The sequence below is a fragment of the Gavialis gangeticus genome, unplaced genomic scaffold, assembly GCF_001723915.1.
Source record: "Gavialis gangeticus isolate Ggan-Ray unplaced genomic scaffold, GavGan_comp1, whole genome shotgun sequence".
NCBI lineage: Eukaryota > Metazoa > Chordata > Crocodylia > Gavialidae > Gavialis > Gavialis gangeticus.
In genome coordinates this window covers 57,161,393-57,183,462 of record NW_017729025.1, presented here as the reverse complement: position 1 = coordinate 57,183,462, position 22,070 = coordinate 57,161,393, and the positions used below count along the sequence as shown (strand labels likewise).

General features: G+C 42.7%; 1 long non-coding RNA gene and 2 other non-coding genes across 3 annotated transcripts in view; 2 read left to right on the top strand and 1 right to left on the bottom strand.

Moving 5' to 3' along the window:
• Window positions 1–9,942: 9,942 nt before the first annotated feature.
• The window catches only part of LOC109299458, a 14,269-nt gene continuing 2,141 nt past the window's right edge, over window positions 9,943–22,070 (bottom strand). Inside the window, exons 2-3 of the long non-coding RNA XR_002097860.1 lie at window positions 17,410–17,423; window positions 9,943–9,954 (exon numbers count right to left, since the gene is read on the bottom strand). This is a non-coding gene — a long non-coding RNA (uncharacterized LOC109299458). The remainder of the gene's footprint in view (window positions 9,955–17,409; window positions 17,424–22,070) is intronic.
• Window positions 18,652–18,725, top strand: TRNAT-AGU. Its single transcript has one exon. It is a non-coding gene; the product is annotated as a tRNA-Thr (tRNA).
• Window positions 19,371–19,444, top strand: TRNAI-AAU. Its single transcript has one exon. It is a non-coding gene; the product is annotated as a tRNA-Ile (tRNA).

The window sequence follows — 22,070 nt, the reverse complement described above, 5'->3', positions numbered from 1 at the left end:
TACTGCTGCAGGTAAGTATGTTCCCAGGCCCCACAAAGGAGCCCTCCAGGGCTGGGCCACTCCACAGGCCTCCTCCTGGCCGTGTGGTGCCAGCCACTTTCCCCACAGACCAGCCACCTGGATGCCAGTGCTATAGTGAGTTTGCCATGAGCCTGCCCCTGGGATTGATGTGTATACACATCGTTCTAATCAGGGTTTAGTGAGCAGCTGAATGCACTGCCACTTTTGTCATCAAATAAGTGCTGCAATCCCAAGACAACCATTCAAATGCACTTTACAATATCTCAGGATAAATTGTTAGTACTTCTCATCCCATGAACATTTTAGGATTTATCCTGGGATAAGACAAGGATAAAGATAGTCTTTGTCCTGGGATAAAATGGGTTATCCTGGAACAAATGTGATGTCTGTTTGTAGTTTATGAAGACCATTATTTCAGTTCTGCCATGGCTAGTACCCAGGCAAAAGAGATGAAGAGTTGAATTGATTGAAAAGTATAAGACTTACAAGTGCCAGGGAAGAGTGATGAGAAGAGAAGAAAGAGAAATATATAGGAGGTGGAAGGGATCAAAGAAACTAGTGATTATAATCCTTTCTATTCTCCTACCTTATACTCGCCTTCAGAACTTGGAATTGAATGGAGGATTGGAGAATAATTGGAACTGAACCCAGGGTTTCCATAATAAACATGGTGAAACACTGGGGTAATTCGTGTTTTACATCCCCATGTTGTGCTTAATCCCCAAAAGTAGATAGTATTCAAGTTGAAGAAATGTATCTGGTGGCTTTCATAGTTCTAATTTGGCATCGCAAAAGAATTTTTTCAAAAAAAGAGAAAAAAAAACACAAATCCAAAAGCACTATTATCTTAAAAGAACATTTGAGCATTTGACTTCACAACTTAAATGTTAAGACATGCCAGAATTAAGGGTGCCAGTACAACTGTAATTCACACTCCATGTAACAATGCAAAGTGTGTCACAGTGGGAATGAAGAAAGGGGCTGTGTAGGTAACCAGGTTATTTTCTGAGACCTCCTGCATCACTTACAGAAATTTGTAAACATATAATAAATGAGGTAAGGAATTACAGGTTGGTCTCAGTTTAAGACAACTGAACATTTCCCTGGAAAGTTAGAGCCAGTATGCATCTCTGCAACAGTTTTCATGCAGTGGTCATAAAATTGTTTAGGTCAAAATATGTTCATTTCTGGGTATCTCTTTTCTAATTGCAGATAGTTAAAGGCTTCTTGTGCAGCCACATCTGTCTTTGTAATTCTCCTTATTTCCCTTATCCCTCCAAGGCTCTCAAAGCAGGAGATCAACCTTTTTATGGTGCAAAGAGTTGTATGTTTAAAGTCCTCTGGATCTAAACAAGAATTAAAAAAGAAAATTAGGACAATAAAAACCACCCTTAAAATCAAAACAAAAATCTATTCAGGGAGACCAAATATTGAAGAAAAAAAAAAAAAAAGAACGAGCAGTTGGAATAGGTAATAAGTATAAAATCAAAAACAGTAAAATTAAAAAGGAAAGCAGAAGCTGATACAAGGTGAGAGAGAAAACATGTGAAATTCAAGAAAATGCTATAACTGAGGGAATAGTTAAAAGAAAACAAACATTAAAACCAAAATGCCTCAAAGGATATTAATTATCAGTAATTAATTTCCTTCCCTTGTCTATACATGATAAACAGGATTTGATCTAATAGAATACATAAAGTCAAGTATTATAAGGAGGAAGTATAAAGAATGCAGGAAAGAACTTAATAGCCATGCTGAAATTTAATCATAAGATTTTGAAAGATGTGACCTTTTTAGAGAAGAAATAAGAATTCCTCTTAGACTTCCTTTGTACCTTCATACGCACCATATATTTTTACACTGAAGTAATGTACATTATCCATCTCCGACTGTGGTTGTTCACAGACAAAGAGAACAAGTAATCACATGGAGTGCTCACAAGTTAAAAAGCAATAGAAAGTTTACAGTTAGTGTAGTTAAATCCACACTTTTATTAAAATGTACCACCTCGGGTTTTAATTTAAATTTTCCATAGCTCATATATACTGGATCTTACTTACCAGCATGATATCTTGTGAATGTATATTCAACTGGTATAGTGAGGGCAACGTAAGTTATTTTATTGAGGAAAAAAATACCACTTTCCAATTAATCTAAAAAAATTAAAAATGAAAAAATCATAGGTTAGCAAATAGTGAATAGTGATATAGGTGCTAAGAAAGCTATGTATAAAAACAAGATAACTAAAATCATCTTAAGTAAAGAAAACTATGACTTAACAAGATAAATATGATCATTGGATTAAACAGCACTGAGAGTAATACCTTGTTCTGAAAAGAGAGGTAAAGGAGAAAAGAAGGACACAGATTAGTAAGTCAAGAATATACATACTTGGTCTGATATAAAAAAGGCATATATATGTTTCTCTGTGAAGAAAAATGGGATTAAGAACAGTAATGATGTTATAGTAGAGGCTTATTCTTGATGACAAAAAAAAATCAGGAAGAGGAGGATGAGGAATTTAGTAATCAAAATAGCTAAAAAATGTGAGTTAGGAATAATGGAAGTTTTTAACTTCCCTGATACTGTTGAAAGAAAAAATACCAGCAATTATAATGGACTAAATCCTATTTCACTCTACAAATCTGAATGTCACATAGGAAGCTGCTTAACTGAAGTCTTAGGCCCTTGAGTGTTTCACTCTGTGGTCCTCCCAACATTTAGCTTACAAGTGAGGGAACTTACCCAGAAGTGGTAGCCCAGGTTTTAGGTCACTAACAGAATGGCCTGTCCACTTACTAGGAAACAGCCAGCCTTGTTGAAAGCCCAGCTGTGTGGCATCTGCATAATGATGGAGTGTCCCACTGGGATTTTAAACTTCCAGGGGAGAAAGCAGAAAGGAAGCAAATAGCGAGTGAACAGTTTGCAAGCAAGAAGCAGACTGAACAGAACAAACTTGCTACCAAGGAGAGGCCAAGCTGCTGTGCCAGAGTCAGAACCAAAGGGCTACCTCCTGGAGCCCAAAACAGGGAAGCAAGGTTTGGTCTTGTTTATTTTGTTGATGACTTGCTACTCAGAGACTGTTTTAATTGAGAGGACTAGCTGAGGAGGTCCTCAGGAAACAGAACCCACCTGCAAAAACCAACAGGCTATGCAACCTGCTTACAGCCAGCCTCTCAAGGCCTTGTTGCATCTTACACTGTAAGCTGAACAAATGTTAGTCAGCTTAATGTTATTCATCTTAGTGGAGCAGTCATAACTAAGCCACCTCTGACTGCCCTTCACCTGCACAGCTATGACTTGCCCTGAGAAGTTTGGTAACTAAGGGCAGGACTAGGAGCTAAAGATGGGGCCAGCTTGTTGCTTGAGTTCCAAGGGTCCCAATCATTTTCTTCTCCGAGCCCACACCCCTGCCCCACACTCACCCAGGCACCACTGGAGCTCTGAAAAGGATCAGGCCTCTTGGAGCTCAGGGCAGCACCCAGCCTGCCAGCAGCCTGGGCCAGTGTCACAGGGTGGGGTGGGCTCGGGAAGAAAATAGGATTGGGTCCTCAGGACCTGGACACACATACACCACTGGGGCAAGCAGCTGTGAAATGTGTACCTGCTGACCCCACACTCCACTGGGATGTGAAGGGTCCGGGTGCCAGCACTGGCTGAGGTTGGCAGGCACCTGAAGCCCCTGAACCCCCTGCAGCAGCCAAGCAACTCTGGGTATGGAGCGCAGGGCTCAGCACTGCAAATCTGGGCTGGGCTGCGCTGCACAGAAGAGGAGGGGAGGCTGCACCACTCAGCTGCCTTCCAACCCCAGCAGAGGCAGGAAGTCTTATCCCTGTACCCACCTCCCCAGGTATGTTCCCAGACCACTGGGCCCAAGGAGAGTGAGCAGTCTCCAGGGCTGTGGTGCTCTCCCTGCCTGTTGGGAGCAGTGGGGCAGAGGCACCGTGCCCAGCGCTATAGCACCCCAGCATTCCCTCTCACCCCAACTCAGGAGGAGCCACTGAATACTGGGATGCTGGAGGACTTCAGCTTGGGTGGAATAGTTGTCTGAAGTGGCCACACCTTATTAGAACTAGAGCAAGATTAGGCAGATTAGAGATAATTCTGCACTAGAGGGGCATAATTTAAAGCACTCATTTTAAAGACATTTAAAAGGTGTTAACGTGCAGCTAATCCAGGTCAACAGCTCCAGAAAAGTTACTGTGTAACAAGGCCCCCACTTAAAGCAGGTTTGAACCTGTATCTGAACAAAGGCATTATTCAGAGCCATCTCCTGCCATTCTCTTGAAGCTGAGCCATTGCAACCTGCAACTTGCTATTAATTGGATAAATGGTACTGGAGAAATTTCTGCCCCATTGGGCATTTATACACATGCTCCAGGAGTTGGGATGTGGTGCTTAAATTAAAGCCCCGGAAGCTCACATGTATCAGTGTATTTATGCAAAGTGCTGAAAAATCGTAGTGGGGACACTTTAACTAAAGCTTATCAAGTGAAATTTCGTTAAAGCACCCCCGCCATCTTTTTCAGTGCGGGGATGCTGATACACGTGACACTGGAGTCTGCTGGAGTACAGTAAGTAACACACCCCAGCAGACTCAATTAATCAAATCTGCTCCAATGCACTGATAGTGCCACGCTATTCAGTGGGCACGTCTACACATGCCCCTGACTGCACATTTGGCACTGCACAGTCATTTAGTGCTTGCTTTAGTACTAAATGACTATGCACAGTACCAGCAGCGCAGTTATTTTTAGATGCTACGGTGATGTAGCATCAGCATCATGGTTTGTGCCCACAGATGCTACATCGCCATTGTTCATCACTACAGCAACACAGCATCTTGTGTAGACACACCCATTATTAGTTAAGCTTCAGCAGGAGTATAGTGTGCAGTTCTGGCCTTCACTTTTTAAGAAGGGTGGAGTGAAACTGAGGAGGATCCAGAGATGACCAACATAGATAATAAAAGGGTTTGGAATACAAGCCATAAGACAAAACATTGAGGAAGTAGGTTTATTTATTTTGGAGAAAAGGAAATAGAAGAGAAACATGATAGCAGTTTCCAAACATTTGAAAGGCTGCCATAAAGAAGAGGGAGAACAACTGTTGCCCCTTACCATAGGGGCAGGACACAACACGATGGTTTTAAACTGCAGAAAAACAGATACGTTGAATCTCAGAAGAAAAACTTTTGTATGGTCAGAACAAGCTGCCCAGGGAGGTTGTGGCCATCTCATTCACTGCTGATTTTCAAGGAGATACCAGATAAACATTTGTCTGAACTATTTTAGGAATAAGCAGAGGGTTGGACTGGGTGGCCCTTGAAGTCCCTTCCGAACCTATGATTCTATTACTTGAAAAGCTACCATAAATGAAGAGAAGAACTGCCACAGAGCACAAAACAATGAATTTAAACCACAACCATTCAGATTTAGATTAAATCTCAGAAAAACCTTCCCAACTGTATAAACTATAGAACAAGCTGCCCAAGGAAGTTGTAGACTCTCCTTTACTGGAGGTTTTTAAAGAAGCAGAAACATCTTCTATCTGGGCTGTTCAGAAACAGAATACTTTATTTATGCAAGGGGTTGAACTAAAGGACCTCTGAAATCCCTTCCTACCCTATAATGATCTGTCTCCCTAAACAAATACTGAAAAGTACTGACATAAGCACAGGATTTCTGGCCACACTCCAGAGCAGGAGCCACTTATAAGAAGAAACTAATTTATTTCCTGTACATTTGAATAGGCATCCTTTCTTAACTCTAATTTCTCTGTCTATTTCCTTCTCCTTCCTCCCTGTGAAGGGCTTAATTTAATCCTGTCCAAACAGGATTAGGTGTACTTAAAATTCAGTTTTTCCAAATTTTGCAACTCTATGTAAAAAATAAATCATAATTCTTTCCAAAAACAGCAAAGGAACTTTCAGCACAGCTCATTTCATCCCAAGCAGGTACATTTTCATTAATGTTGTACTCTACAGGGCCAAATAGCCAGATACTACCACCTCTGCTCAACCTGAGCACTACCTTGTTATGCAAGTAGTCCCAATAAAGAAGGCAAGACCATGTGGAATCAAAAACTCTGTACTCCACTTGCATGGAATACCAGATAAATGCACAATTTGCATAACTGCATAACATAATACCAGTCTATTTGTTGCCTGTTGCTTACATTGTAAAAATCTCATTACCTGCATATCAGTTAAATGCATAAACTACTTGCACTTAGGCTAGGAACAGACATTGCATTTATTCCAGAAAAAGTTGCACCTGTGTTTATCCAAGAACAGAAATGTCCCAGGATTCATGCTTATATGCATCACCCTTTCAAGTCAGGATTTAATGCTTTCCTGTATGCACTGCTGCTTTTCTGCCACTGATTCAATGATACAGTTCCAAGGCAACCATTCAGATGCACTTCATGATATCCTGAGACAAACTGCTAACACTTCTTATTCCATTAAACTTTTTAGGAGACTGGGACAATGGACGTAGATGTCTGAACAGGATGAAACAGTTTCTCCCATGAAAAAAATGCAGCTAAGTTTGGATAAGTGCATACTTCAGATAAGCGCATAGCCCTCTTTCAGTCCTGAAACCATGCACTTAAGTGAATACAGTGAACTATTTCCATCTCTTTTCTCAGTGAGTATCTGGTCCTTTAAGAACATCATAGAAAATGGTGGCTGATATCATTTATCAAGCAAAATAAGTTTCTCTCAAGAGACTTATTGAATAGAGCTGATTAGAGTGATCCATTTCATCTACAGATAATATGAAAGCACACACCAATAAATCAGTTTAAACAAGTGCGTATCTGTAAGACTTCTGCCTCATGATATGATATCAGTATACTAGCTGCCATAATAAAACCTTTTTTACCTTTCAGTTATATTAACCTTTTTTCATGTTTGCCTTGTTACTTCTTCATGCTGATTACTCAGTGAAAGGAAGTGTTTTCTGTTTAAGGATGTGAAAAAGGTCATAAACAAACAGGAACTTGAACCAATCTTTGTTTACCATATTAACAAAAAAACACCACACTAATGTTAATATTTGCTTTCATGTATAGTACATAGGCTTCAGTTACCTATGAAGAAATACATGAAGATGAGCAATGTTGATCACAAAATCTACTTAAGAGAAAATATTGATCTCAGAAGAGTGATATGGCCATAAATGACCAATTTAAAATTGAAGGTTCTGGTGCATTTACTTTCTTTAAGAGGCCGTTGAGTAACGTATCAACTCTCCTGGCATTATACTGCATTTGGCACCCAGAGGAGCAGGATATGTGATCATAGGATGCAAGTTAAAAGAAAGGTTATTACAATTATTGAAACCAAATTCAAAGTTAACAAGGATAATTAATAAGCTAAACACTTTATTATTATAGAAGAGCACTGGGTCAAAGTTCCAAAGAGATTTTTTGTCAAAACAAATTTGAGTAGAATTTCAGCTTCAGTTTCAGTGTTGGCCTTGATTCATGAAGTACATAATACATTTTCTATATGCAAATACTCACAGCAGCAACCAGAGTTCATCCCAAATTCCTACAACTTACTGAGGAAAAATACAGATCAGGATTTAAAGTTTGCCATTTGGACATATTTGTAATATTTATTCTTAGTGTGCAAGCAACTAATGTACTTTATAATGAAAAAAATAATTCTGCATCTGGCAGCGAATATTTCATAGCACATCAGAGGTCTACTTAATAAGAAACTCATTTTATTTTACAGTTGTATGGAAGCCCTGAGCAAGATCAGAGCTGCGTTATTCCAGGCACTAGAATAATGCCCATATGCCATGACACAATCCCTGCTCCACAGAATTTTTATCCTCTTGCTGTCATGACCAAGGGTTGATAACATCTGGCCCAAAGGCCACATGCAGCCCATGGAGCCATCAGATCTGGCCTGCAGAGCGACAGGTCTTTGCCTGTGCCCATACCCACACCCATGCCAGGGAGCTGGAAGCTGTGCCCTTCTCTCCATCTCCACCCCCACTTACCCCAAGGTTGCAACACAGCCACAGCTTCCAGCTGGTACGGAGTTGCACTGGGGCTGGGCTGTGTAAGGGTGGAATCAAGGAGACGCTGAAGGAGTGTGGAAGCAGCTTCCAGTTGCCTGGCTCTGGCACAGCTTCCATCCAAAAATGAGCTGTGCTCACAACAACTAGGGAGTGGGGGGACTGAGTGAAGCAGCAGTGTTGCAGGCGCAGGTCTCAGCTGGACAGTGGTTGCACCACAGCCATAAAGCTGGAAGCAGCTTCCATTCTTTCCTACCTCCATCTCCTCCAGCTTCCCAGCTTGGCCCTAGCACAGCTCCCCTCCTCAAAGACTCGCACCACAGCCAGGGAGCAGTAGGGCTGAATGAAGCAGCATCAGCATAGGTACAACTCCTAGTTGTGTGCATCAGGCAGAGGAACAGGGAAAGCTCTCCCCCATTGTGGATGCACTAGTGAAACCACCCGACCTCGACATTGGGTTGTTCTAGCCCGCAACTTAAAAAAGGTTGCTGGCCCCTGGTCTTGACTATATAGACTATAGGATAATGTGCTGTTATCAGCCTTTTACAGATAGGCAACTGAGGAAAAGACTAAGTGATTTACCCAAGGTCACACAAAAAATATGGTACAACTGGTACCATATTTGTTTTACAATATGGTAAAACATCAAAGTGCTCTTCTAGAGCTTTAACTGCAAAACCTTGATTATCACAATTCGGGAGAGTACAGAGACATAGACCTAAACCCACCACTACTCTGGAGAACATATGTGCATGGCTAAACATGTGCTTAGACTTTCCTAAAAATCCCAGTTAATGGATTTAAGCATATAAGTTCCATTAGTTGCCAATAGTACTTTTCCTTCTAAGAAAATTCAACACTCAGTGGATGACTTAAGCGCATGTTTAACCTGAATAGGATTGATTTCCTGAAAGAGGGCCCAAAACTAAAGCTGGATGAAGCTCAGATGTTCTGATCCAGACACCAACATCTGAAGCTTGTTTTCATTCTAATCTAGTTCTTCTGTAAATTGAAATTTAAGTCTTTCACTCTTGTGGTTCCTGAGAAAGCCTCCAGAAAGTGACCAGAATGTAAATTCCATTCTCTTCCAGATTCCCAGTATACATAATGTTTTTCAAACCACATTTTTATATCACTGATAGGAAAGAAAATCTGAAATATTGGTTCAGATTGTCACTTTAAGCTTGCTGATACTGAACCTTGGGACCTAAATAGCTCTGGGAGTAAATCCAGAAAGCCAAGTCAGACTCCTAACTTCTTCATACTTTAAGACAGAGCTGTAGCTCCCTAAGACTGGGATTCAAACCCAATACTTGGTGCACAGAGCAGGGGTAAACCTAAACCAGCCAATACTACAGAAGTAGTGTGTATGTTTGAAAACTCCCCTCTTCCCAGACTTAGTTGCCTAAAAACAGTCCCCAGTTAGGTGCAGGTATTTCCTGGGTGGCAGAAGAAAGAGGGGGTGACTAGGTTCGAGTCCAGGGCCAGCCCACAATTTTTGGGGGCCCCCTGCAAGGCATAGCTTTGGGATCCCCTGACATGACAGAGGCATCGGCAGTGGGGGGTAGTGAGCACAGAGGCGGATTGAGGTGCAGTAGGCCCCTGAGCAAGCACAAAATTGGAGGCCCCCTCCCCCCATGGGAGCTGGGCTTGGTGGGGAGGGACTCCTTCCCCTCCTACTGCTGGTAGGTGAGGCTGGGTGGGCCCTGCCAGGTTGGGGGCACATACCCGCCACGGCCAAATGTACATATACATATGGCAGTCAAGGTTCTTTGGGTAAATCTGATATCTTCTATTAGATGAACTAAGTAGTTGGAAACATTTTTTCTAGTAAGCATTTGAGTTTAAAAACCCTTGGTCAGGCTAAGGAAGCATCTGCAGTTGCCGTGTGCTCTTCCTGGATGGAACGAATAGTAAAGAAGCCAGAGGCTGGTCTGTATGCAAGCCAGTCTGTGAAAATGTAAACTGAGGAGTCAGTGGGTTTCATGGCATCAGTCCTTAAACCGCCTGTTACCAAAAGAGCAAGTTTTTTCAAAGACACTACAGACTTTCTGCGAAAACTTAAAAACACAGACCACCTTCCCAGCAACACCCTCCTAGCCACCATGGATGTTACCAGCTTATATACCAACATGCCACACCAGGACAGCATCCAAGCCTGCCTTACATATCTACAAGAGCAAGATGACAACTCTGAGTACAGACCCAAAGATATTACTGAAATTATATGCTTTAGCCTCATACACAACATTTTCACTTTTAATAACCAACACTTACTCTAGACCATGGGCACAGCTATGGGCACCAAAATAGCTCCACAGTATGTCAACCTTTTTATGAGCCACCTAGAAAAAGAATTCCTCAAAGACTGCACCATCAAACCCTTGCTATACTTAAGATATATCGATGACATTCACCATTAGGACTGAAAACCTGCAATCTCCGATTGAGTTCCATCAGAAATTCAGCAATCATCACCCCTCCATCCGACTACTCGAGTACTCCAGCACCAACATCTCCTTTTTAGACACAATGATCAGCATCCAGAATGGTAAAAAACAGACCATGTTATACAAGAAGCCTGCAGACCAACATACATATCTGCACAGAACTAGCAATCACCCTAAACACACCAAGAAACCTGTGCTATACGGCCAAGCCCTCAGATCCCACCAAATTTTCACTAAGGAGGACACCTGGGATTGCTACATCACAAATCTTAAAAAGGCTTTCACACAACAAGGATACTCCTCCAGAGATATAGATACACATTTGAAAGAGCCACCTGGATACCATGTGAAGAATTGCTGCAGTGCAGAAGGAAAACCCCCACAAAAATCACACACGAATGACATATCACCCCTCCCTTGAACCTATATAGAAAAATCAAGAAACAATTGCAACTCATACTAGAAGGAGACCCAATTCTTAAAGAGATCTTCCCAAATCCACCCATCCTAGCCTTCAAACAAGCACTGAACCTCGCTAACCTCATCACCAGAAGCAAACTTCCCATGGCCCAAAACACGCTGAATGGATCCAGGCCATGCCATAAAAAGAAATGCAAAACCTGCCAACATATCTCCACCACCCCCACAATTACTATACCCCACAACAGAACCATCACCATTCCTGGATCTTACACCTGTACCTCCAGAAACTTTATGTAGCTCATCCAATTCACTAAATGCCCTGATAGAAAATACATATGAGACCAAACAACAACTGCTCACCACAATGAACACACACCATCTATTAAAGACAAGAATACTCAGTTACCTGTGGGGGCACATTTCTCATGAGAAAACCACTCTCTCTCCAATCTCTCAGTTCTAATCCTCAAAAGGAAATTCACAAAACACTTTTCACAGATGGGCCTATCAACTTCGCTTCATCAACTTCCTGGGTACAAAAAATCATGGACTAAGCATAAAAGGAATACAAAGATGTAGAACTCTTGATTCCAAAATGATATCTTTTATTAGACCAACTGGGAAATCACAAGAAAACTGTTCTTTTCTGTACACTTTCAGCCTCAAAGGCCTTTCATTAGGCGCTGAGAAAAGTATAGATGGTAAAAAGTCCCCATAGATAGAAAATAAACTTCATTTTTACACAGAGGGAGCTGAAGATGGAAGGCTGTCCCTCTGGATCCAGCCTTTTCTTGTGATTTCCCAGTTGGTCTAATAAAAGGTATCATTTTGGAACCAAGAGTTCTACATTTTTGTATTTCTTCTCATCTCAGACCAACATGGCTACCAAGTACATCTCTGAAACATAGAAGATGCCAAATTTTAGCCGATTTTGGATTTTAAACTTTGTTTCAAAACAACAAGAAAGACTTTTTTACCTCTCTGCCTGCCGACTGACACCTCCAGGGGAGGAATTTTACCTAATCTACATACCAAAGAGCAACTCAGCAGAATTCTCAAAGACACAGCTCCTAAGTACATCCCTGGACTAAACATAGACGATGGATTTATGACACACTATGAGCTGCCTGACATCTAACTCCCCAGGTACCTCTCCACTTTTTCCTGCTTCATTCATCCCCCCTACTCCCAGCCTGTCTCTCACCCACTGACTCCTCAATTTACATCTCCATGACTGCCCTTGTTACAGCCCAGCCTCTGGCCTCTCTACCAGATGCTTCCCTAGCCTGACCAAGGGCTTTTAAGCCCAAAAGCTTGCTAAGAAAAAAAAAAGTTTCTTATTAGCCCAACTAAACAAAGATTTCACACACACAGACAGCCCTCCCCCCTCTGGCTCAGTCTCACTCCCCCGACCCCCCATTACACTTGCATGCAGGGAGCTGCTGTCCAGCCATCCCGAGCAGCTCTGCAGGTGCAGAGGGCTGAGCTGGGCCCGGTGGGGAGCAGGCAAGGCAGGGCTCTCCCAGCCTGGCTTGGTCCCCTCCCCTGCAGGCGCAGCACCGCCTGACCCGCAGGCGCAGCAGGACTCTTCAGGCAAGACCCCAGCCCTGCCCCCCTTCCCCCAGCCCCATTGGTAGAGGAAGGATCCTGCTTCCAGCTGCCAGGGTAGCAAGTGTGAAAACCACAGTTTTAAACTTGGTGCTGAAAATGGGTGCAGAATTTAAAACTGTGACTTTCACTTCCCTGCTGGGGAGGATGCCAGCCACATGGGGCCCTGCGGCCACAGGTTTTGCAGGGATGGATAGGCTGGCCCTGTTCCAATCCCTGGGCCTGTGGCTATTAACCGTCTAATAAAATAATAAACCAACAGGGATGAGAAGGCAGGTTTCCCTGTTCCCTCTTACTACCCTGAAGCACCTAAGTCAAGGGCTGGCACCCTTTTTCAAACCAAAGGCCAAGACAACCTGGCTTTAGTCCAGAACGAGCCGGGTGGCTTCCATGGCAGCTCAGCAGTGGGAGGGGGTGCTTTCCCCATGCTCCCAGCTGGCAGGTATTGGGTGCAGCTTCCAGCTATGCCGTGACTGCTTCTCCCAGCCAATGACTCCAGCTGCAGTGTGAGCATAGGTTCCACCCAGAAGAGAGCTACACCAAGGGCAAACAGCTGGAAGCTGCTTCCCCTACCCAGCCAGCCCCAGTGCAGCTCCACTGCAGCTAGAAGATGTGCTTCCACCACAGCCTTGAGAGAAGCAAGTCTGGCAAGCCAAGCTAGGCAAGAAGACTCAGAACAGCAAGGCAAATAAAACAGCCAAAGAAAGGTAATATATCAAATGTAACAGCTCAGGAAGCTGCTGGAAGAAGCTTCACAAAGAAACTGGTCCTGCCCCTGCCAGGGTTAAGTGAGGACAGGGCAAAAAAAAAGGAGGGGGAACCTGTTACCACAGGTTCAGGAGAAGGGATATTAACTCCATTGCAAGGTTCTCTTGAGATATGATCTAATAAAAGCAGTTCCAAGGTCAAGTCTTGTTTTGTGCTATTGCACTCCCCCTTTGATTCACCTGTAATTACAAGGGGTCATTCAATCAGTTTGGTAGCTGTATAGATGTTCTCTCACAAAACGGTATATAGTACTCAAAAAACAGACCAGTGGAGTCAAGTGGAGCTCAGTGCCCTTTCTGTAACATTTTTAACTCTCAGATCTGCTGAGAAGCTGCCAAATCATGGTTAAGGCTTCTGGCCAGCCTCCAGGATGTCAGCAGGATATCTGCTGTTAAAAGGATTTCGTCTTGGATTCTAAGGAAGAGTTGGAGAAGATGTGGTGTGAGAACCAGGCTGGATTACATTCTGGTCACCTTTCATAGGTTCAGTTTGGAATCATAAGATCAAAAGATTTATATTTTGTTTAAGGTAAAAATGTAAGTTCTGAAGCCCAATAATCCTTCACAAGGAGAAAGAACCAAGTGACTGGGAACCAGCCCAATTCAAATTCTGTGGAAGAAATAAGGACTGAAATCATATGGACATTTGCTACATAATGACAAACAGAAGCTCCACTTTTTTTACCTGCCTGATGTGACAGTGTGAATTACCAGCCTCCAGGAATCAGGTTGACAGTGATAAATACTACACAATTTTTTATTTATCCACTAAGCATGAATGGCTTGTATTGTTGCTTTTAGGGCATGCGGCTAAAATGCAAGATTGGAGGCTCTCCAAGTACTCCTCTACAGTGTACAGAAATATTTTGATATTGAAATATTGTACCTAGAATGTCTCCAATTCTAAGTTTTTTAGATGATCTAAATGAACAGCCAGTCAAGGTGAGAGAGGTCCTGCACAGAGCAGCCAAGACAACAGCCCCATCTTTTAGAATGGAATAGCAGACTCCCCAGATTTCCTACAACAAGGAAAGGAGAGGGCTTGATAGGATCATCATAGCCATGTCTGTCCTGCATCCCTGTGGGATGGCTATGCCTCTGTGGGCACATCTACATGTGTGTATTTACTGTGCAGTATCCGAAATTACTGCACAGTAATGGTGCATGTCTACATATGCATGCCCATACTACATAGTAAATATGGTGACCTATGCCGACTTGACCTTAAATTTGATACCTGCATCATATGTAGGCCTGATGTTGCATAAACTCTCTGCTAGTGCCAGTATCATAAAAGTTCCTGATGCATCAGGTCTCCAGACCTCTCTTCACCTATACCAAAATACTTTGAACATTCTTCATTTGTAGAGCCCTTTCCTATAACTTTGAGCATCCTAGGAGACTGAGGAATTGAAAAGATTGAACAAGAGAGAAAATTGATGGTGGAGAGACTGCAAGCAGGTCACACTGCAGATATTTCTTGGTTCCATTTTTTGCAGCTCAGCCATTGACCAAGTTTGAATAATGTTCATGCTGAAGAAAATTAAGTGGCTACAAGGCACCATCGGGTTACAGGAATGAGAAAACACACCCACTGATGGTCCCTAGACCTAGAACAAATGAAACTGAAGTTTATATAAATTTATTGATAGCTTTTGAATTAGTGCTACAGTTGCTGAAATTATAAACTAAAGCTATAATTTAGCAAGGGTTAATTAATATAATAGTGATCAATCATCATTTTTAAAAGGATTATTTACTGATTTTGCATGGGAAGAACAGATATTCATGGCTATGGGAGTATTCCAATTGGACAGTTTACCTTCCAAATGGGTTGGTTTTAAGGCAAAACAGCTGTTCCTCACTGCAAATCAACATTTCATGTAATTGCAACAAAGACTTTTAATAACAATTCAGTGCAGCATAAAACCAAATTCAGGGAACACAACTAAGCAGGGAGACTCTACTGCTTTTTCCACAATTGTTCTTTGTACTGATGGCAGCCTCAGATGCTATTCTTATTATTCAGTGTTCCCTTGTAAACCAGTTAAATGGAATTCAGCTAAACAAAAAAGTCTTGTCATAACCACAGTTATACACTGTATGTTCACAGACACAATTACATAGGTTGGCACAATCCTAGGGGCAGCCATCATTGTGCATCAAGGCTGCACAATCTCCAGGCAAGTGAATAAACTTCTCCAGACATTTAGGGGCTACACTAACTCAAGGCACTTTATGTAAAGTACATCTTCCACGTAGATGCTTTGCAATATAAAAGAAGCAACATTTAGTGTCTCTGTAAAATTAGGGGAGTGAATTTAACTTAAGGATTTCAGTCCTTATTTCTTCCACAGAATTTGAATTGGGCTGGTTCCCAGTCACTTGGTTCTTTCTCCTTGTGAAGGATTATTGAGCTTCAGAACTTACATTTTTACCTTAAGGAATCCTCCTGATTCCTTCATTCCGAGCTCCCCATCAAAACATCCATTTTTCACCTGGCTCTAGATGGAAGTGGAAACATCCCAAGAATCCATTATGATAATCACAATAGTTTCTTACAGACATTTTATAATGTGACAAAGCAGATTGTTTGCTCTAGATTCTTGGAATTCTCCTCCTCCTATTTTAAAATATTTAGTTGTTTCCTCTTAAGATGTATTTTCAGGAATATATGCTTTCAATTCATCCTAGGAACTCTGGAAGTCACTTACATTACATCTTATCTACTACTAATACATAGCCTGATCAGCTGCCACTGAATTTTGCGGGAGTTGTACCAATTGCTTTTAATACTAGTGTTGACTTAGACACCAGAGGAGCCACTAACCAATCCCGCATCAGGCTCCAGGACAACCCAAGTCAGTAGTTTTCATAAGAATTTTTATGTTGTTAAATTGCAGAATATTTGCAACACTTGTTTTATGTAGTCATCTGGGAAATGCAAATGGCATGATAAAAACACACCTACACATTGAAAATAAGTTAAAAGCTTCACTGATAAGACTAATGTGCAGGTCTAGCAACATTTATAATCCATGAATTGCAGTCTAGAAAACAGAAAGCTATTTTATCTGTGTTTATTTCTTCCAGAAGCTAAAAAATATTGAAACTTTACCAGCTCTTGTTTTCTCTCTAAGGAAAGGAGCAGCAGCTGGTTGTATCTCTGTAATTGAAAAAAAATACACCTGGAAAATTCATCTTCTGGCCCAGGTAGGTCCAGCTCCAAAATGAGACTTAGGCCTGGTCCTGAGATGTGGTATGGTTCGGAGAAGATTTAATATTTACACACTTGGATAAATTAGGGCCTCCCTGTCTCCCAGGGATATGTCTATCTGTTGGCTACTGGTTCTCAGTGTAATATTGTAGGGATTACTCCGTCTTCTCCTGCCATGACTAATGAAGCCACACCAGACAGTCTGGGACTGAACAGCAAATGCAATTATATTGCTGGTAGACTAGTGATGGATGGTGCCTTTGGACTGTTGAAGGCAGCTTCTAAAAACATTGGGAGATAAACACAGTAAATGAGGTACACAGCTGTGTCCCAGTTCACCCTGCGCATCTGCAGGCTAGAGGGGAGTACTTTCGTTCAGAGTGGATTCTCAACACTGATGGACTTCATAGCCAATTTTTATGTCTAGTGGGTGCACCCGTAAACAATAGACCCATGGCTAACAGAGGCAAGGAAAATTATGGAAGCTGTATGTGCTCACAACCACATCACATGGAAATTTTAATTAGGGATCAATTATGAATTTAAGAGCTGTTTTACCAGGAACAAAATACCATGGAACAGGGATAGGAAACCCCCTGTACGTGTGCCAATTACTGGCACATGGACACATTTTCCTCGACACACCAGGAGGTGTGCTGAGGAAAACGTTTAAAAACATTTTTTCAGTTGCTGCTTTTCGCTCTCCAAAGCAGCCACAGCTCCCCAGCACTGGGGGAAGGATTAGGAGAACACAGGCAGGGATGCAGGGATGCTGTCCATGTTCTACTAACACCACCCCCATGTTTGTTGAGCTGCTGAGTTATACAAAGCTTCACAAACTCAGCCACAGGCATCACAGACAGCATCCCTGCCTGTGCTCTCCTCACCGAGCTCCTGGTGCCTCCCCAGCACTGAAGCTCTTATGAATCCTAGCAGGCTTGGACGAAGAAGTGTCATGGCTTTGCTGGTTAAAGCACCTGTCTAGTAAATGGCAAAGCCTGGGTAAATATCCCAGTTTACCCCAAGGACTAGTTTTACCAGCTCCAGTGGTGCAATAGGTTAGCATGTGGTACTTTTAAAGTAGTACTGGGGAAATAAAGCCAAGGACATGTATTCAGGCCTCACCAAGCACATTGGCCTCAAGGGTGCCATGGCTTAGCAGATTAAAGTACCTGTCTTGTAAGAATGTGATCATGGTTTCAAATCCCAGAGGTACCTTGAGGACTATTTTTAGCAGCTCCAGTGGTGCACTGCTTTAGCAAGTGGTACTTATATTACTGGGCAAGTAAAGCTTTACTTGGGTGATTGAACTAAAAGGTGTGCCATGGCCTAGCTGGTTAAAGTGCCTGCCTAATAAACAGGAAATCCTCCATTCAAATCCTAGTGGTACCTCGATGACTTCTTTCACCAGCCACAATTGTACAGTGGGTTAGCAAGTGGTACTTTAAAATTAGTACTGGGCAAGTGAACCATTAGTTCAAGTGGCACTGAAAGTGTTGGACTCAGAGGTGTCAGGGCTTTGCAGGTTAAAGCACCTGTCCTGCAAACAGGGCTGAGGTGGTGCCATGGTTGGATTGCTTTTTTTTAAAGCACCTGTCTCGTAAACAGGAGATTGTAGATTCAAATCCCAGGTGTATCTTGATGGCTCATGTTACCAGCTCAAGTCATGCAGTGGATTAGCACAGGGTAAAGTAAAGTAGTACTGGGCAAGTGAAGCCATGGTCCTGAGTAAAAGTCTCTCCCCCCACCTGGGCCTGTGAGGTACGGTGGCTTCATTGGTTCAAGTGCCTGCCTCATAAGGAAGCCCTCCTGGGTTCAAATTCCAGTGGTACTTTGAGGTCTCATTTTATCAGCTTCAGTTGTGCAGTGGGTTAGCACGTGGTACTTATAAAGAGGCAAGTGGGCTAGTGAAGCCAAGCTCATGATTTCAAGCCACACATCATGTACTTGATACAGTGGTGCGATGGCTCAGTAGGCTAGAGCACCTGTCTTGTAAACAGGCAATCCTCGGTTTCTAGTGGCACCCTGAGGGCTACTTTTACCAGCTGCAGTCGTACACTGCTTTAGCATGTGGTACTTATAATGTAGTACTGGAGAAGTAAAGCGTCACCTGGAGGGCTGAAATAAGAGGTGCCATGGCTTAGTTGGTTAAAGCGCCTGTCTAGTAAACAGGAAGTCCTGGGTTCAAATCCCAGTGGTACCTTGAAGTCTGGCTCCACTTGCCCTTTGGGTTAACATATGGTATTTATAAACTTGTATTGGGCAAATAAAACCAAGGTCATGAGTAAAACCCTTACCCTGTTACAAGGGGCCATGGGTCTGTTCTTTAAACTGCCTGTTTTGTAAACATGAGCTTGTAGGTTCAAATCCCAGGTGCTCCTTGAGGGCTCATGTTAGCAGCTCAAGTCATGCAGTGGGTTAGCACATGGTACTTAGGAAATCATCCTGGGCAAGTGAAGCTAAGGTCATGAGTAAAAGGCTCACCCCTGACATCAACATAAGCAGTGCCGTGTCTTAGATGTTTCAAACAGCTGTCTCATAAACAGGCAATCCTGGGATCAAATCACAGTGGTCCCTGGAGGGCTCATTTTACCAGCTGCACGCATGGACTGGGTTAGCACGTGGTACTTATAACATAGTACTAAGGAAGTAAAGCACCACTTGGAGAGATGAGCAAAGAGGAGCCATGGCTTAGTTGGTTAAAGCAGCTGCTGGGGGTCCTGGGTTCAAATCCCAGTGGTGCTTTGAAAGCTAATTTTACCACCTGCAGTCGTACACTGCTTTAGCACGTGGTACTTATAACATAGTACTGGGAAAGTAAAGCATGACCTGACCTGCTGAAGTAAGAGGTACTATGGCTTAGTTGGTTAAAACACCTGCCTAATGAGCAGGGAGTCCTGGGTTCAAATCTCAGTGGTACCTTGAGGACACATTTTACCAGCTCAAGTTATACAGTGGGTTAGCACATGGTAGTTAGAAAGTAGTACTGGGCAAGTGAAGCCAAGTTCATGAGTAAAAGTCTCACCCCAGACACAGGCCCATGAGGAGCCATGGCTTAGTTCAGGGGTGGGCCAGATGTGGCCCACCAGGCCATTCTATCTGGCCCATGGGGCCCCTAAAAAATTTAGAAAATTAATATGTATATGCCCCTGGCTGCCTGTCATGCGGCCCTCGATGGCTTGCCAAAACTCAGCAAGCGGCCCTCCGCCCAAAACCATTGTCTCCCTCTAATGAAGAAAAGTACTGGGCTAAGCAAAGATAAAGTTAATAAGCTATAATAAGGAGCATAAATAAAGGCTGAAAAACAAAGGGGCTTTGAGATAAAACTTATTGAGAGACAGAGAAAACACGTTTAGTTTAGCAAAACTTTAGAGTAATTTATTGTTAGACTGCTAAGAATGTATTAAAGAGAAGAATTTTGTGTGGTTTTTTTTTTTTTTTTACAAGTATATAACAAAGTTTGAACTTTGCAGTTGCAGAGAATTTGCCTCCCTTGCTTTTTTTCCTGTGGCCATGTAAAATAAGTAAAGCGCTCTGTTAGCTAAGCAGTGATTCTGTCATGATTTTTACATTGCCTTGGGGGCTCATCTGGGATGTGTCCTCACACAGACTGCCCTAAGTAGGACCCTCGTCTTGGCTCTTCGACTCTGTCGTTTCAAGAAAGCTCTCCTTGACCCGGTTCTTTAGCTCTGCAGCTTCAACACTCTGGACCCTGATCTGTCATCTACCTGCTTAGCTTTGCAAGAAAAGTCCCTAGCCAAGGTAAGTACCTGTCTGTTTCAGTATCTGTAAGTCCTAAGCGTAACAATAGGTAGCAAGACCTCTAAAGTCCCACAGCAAAATCCCGCCTGGTTTATACTTCTAAAATATAAGCCCCGGTCAACTCAATACTTAGCAAAATAAAATCAGTACACCAATAATAATCCTAAATTACGCTAGCCCTTAAATAAGTCCTGAAATCACCAAATTCTCAAACACCTCCAAGGAAATTTAAAAAGCAAACACCCCGTTCAAATAAAAGCCTGGTATCTATAAAAAACAAGTCCAAAAAAAGTGCAATAAGCGCTCCCTTATAGCTTCCTATAAAAAAAATTTTTAAAAATTTAAAAAACATATTAATCACCTTCAAACTCCCCGATCAAATTCACTTTTCAAAATTGCCGCAATGCTACCACTGACATAAACATGCTTCACCCCCAACAAGGACCCATGAGTTGCCATGGCTTAGTTGGTTCAAGTGCCTGTCTCATAAACAGGAGATCCTGGTTTCAAATCCTAGTGGTACCTGGAGGGGTCACTTTACCAGCTTCAGTCATGCAGGATCTCAATATTGCACAGTTAGACAGGAGGGTGTAGTGTACAACTGTATATGCACACATAAAAATCAATTAAACACACACTCACTAGGTGCATACACCCCTATTCGGCATACACACTCACACTACCAGCTCAGGCACATACACTACACACCCCAAAAGTTAGACACAGATTACTAATTTGTATATCATGCATACAATGCCATATACACACACACACACACTCTCTCTCACACACTAGCAACTCAGATACACGCACATTCAAAATAACTAGTCTAGGTTCAAGCACACCTATCACCAGTTTAAGCCCATACACAGAATTAGTTACCAGTTACCAACACCTGCACATTCAAGACACGTGTATTACTAATTTATATACCACACACACACACAATGATATAGATATCATGATATCTATATATGTATCTATGTGTGTATTCACTAATTTACACACATACGACCCACCTACACATACAGACAAGTGAGTTCCTAAGTTGGGTATTGTGATATGTATGCATGTGCTTGGTGTACTTGGGATACCTGGGGAAAGGTTAAGGTAAGAAAGTAGGAGTGTAGGGAGTTAAAGTTACCAAGACCAGGATTAGAACTACAGGGGCCTGGGCTGAAAAACAGAGGCTGGGGGTAACTTCAGGTTAATTGGTCTTAACTGATTAAAAGACAATGCCCAAGGCCTGAAGAACAGGGAAACAATGCCAGCACAGCTAGGGAGGAGCTGAAAAGGTAGGTAGGGAGAGGGAAAAATGGGACTAAGGGCAAGTGTGGGTGTTAAAGAAGGGCTCTGGGTGTAGGGAGCCAGAGGATGGCTCCAGAGCAGCTAGAGAAGCTGCAGAGAGCAGTAGTGGGTGCTGGAAGCTGGAGAGAACTGCAGGACAGCTAATAGGAGCTGGGAAGCTGCAGGAGGTAGGGAGCCTGAAAACAGAGAGAGGGCAGCAGAAAATCACAGGAAAAGCAGCAGGGACAGCAGGAAAGCAAGGAGAGGCTGAGAGGTGGCAGAAAAGGGGAGATAGAATTGGGAGGAGATTGGGAAACCAGCAGAGAGGGTGGGAACTGGAGCTGAGAGAGACAGAGAATGAGGCTGGAATTAAGATAGGGAAGGGACTGGAATTCAGTAAAACATGACCCAACTCAGGGTTGCAAATGACAGTGGTTTTATTGAACAAGGGAGATGGTGACACAATGCCAAATTGGTTCCCTTGTGTGCGCGCGCGCGC